Genomic DNA, 1011 nt, shown 5'->3' with positions numbered 1-1011 from the left:
CCAGCTAATTTTTGTATTTTTGGTACAGACACGGTTTCACCATATTGGCCAGGCTGGTCTCGAACTCCTGACTTCAAGTCATCCGCCCGCGTCAGCCTCCCAAAGTGTTGAGATTACAGGTGTGAGCTCCTGCGCCTGACTGGGAAAGGTATTTTTTAGAATGGCAGAGGAACAAACCCACCCCACGATCATCCAATATATTGGATGATATACTCAGGGACCAATATGCATAGTGGGCTGTGATTTTATATATAAATCTAAGTTTATATATTTATATATGAGTATAAATATGAATATATATATTCAAAATGAATCTGTATTGTGTAACAAAATCTCGTAAATAAGGAAGACATTTAAAATTAATTGCTGGACTCCCAAGATAAAAGTCCTTTAAAGTATCCATACTGTATCAATTTTTCAATTGCTGATTTAGACTGGTAAACATTTCATTGTCTTTCCTCAAAATTCAGGAAGAAGAAATGATGTTGTAATTTTCTTCATAAAACACAATGCAATCTGTGCATATGCAATTTAGCAGATCAAATTTTATGAAAATTGATGACGATTAGCCAAGGACATTCTATCAATGAAAAACCACAACAACAACAGCAACGAAAAGATTGAGTGCCTGTATGCCAGGTTCTGTAGTCAGCATTAAGAATGCAAATGTGAGAAAGTTACAGCCCCGTCTGGAGCGGGCATGATATTATGGGAAAGATTACAATGGGATGTGTCCATTCTGACACGTGTTCTGTGCTCTTACAGAGGTGCAAGAGGTGTCACTGGCGCCAGGAGCCCTCCATCCTCAACCCCACATGTTGGTGGTAAGGGCCCTGGAGAGTCTCTGGTCATGCAGAGATGATACAGACCAGTTTTATTTGTTTTGGTTCCCTCTGTTTGTTTGAACTTCACAGTACTCACTGCTATCATGGGAGCAGAGTGAGTCATGGCTCAAGTTTAGCTCAGAGTAGTACATTTTAGCCAAGCGTGTGTGTGTTTGTGTGTGTGTGT

This window comes from Mandrillus leucophaeus, unplaced genomic scaffold (assembly GCF_000951045.1).
Source record: "Mandrillus leucophaeus isolate KB7577 unplaced genomic scaffold, Mleu.le_1.0 Scaffold488, whole genome shotgun sequence".
Lineage (NCBI taxonomy): Eukaryota > Metazoa > Chordata > Mammalia > Primates > Cercopithecidae > Mandrillus > Mandrillus leucophaeus.
The sequence above is the reverse complement of the archived record's forward strand: the minus strand, read 5'-3'. Positions refer to the sequence as shown.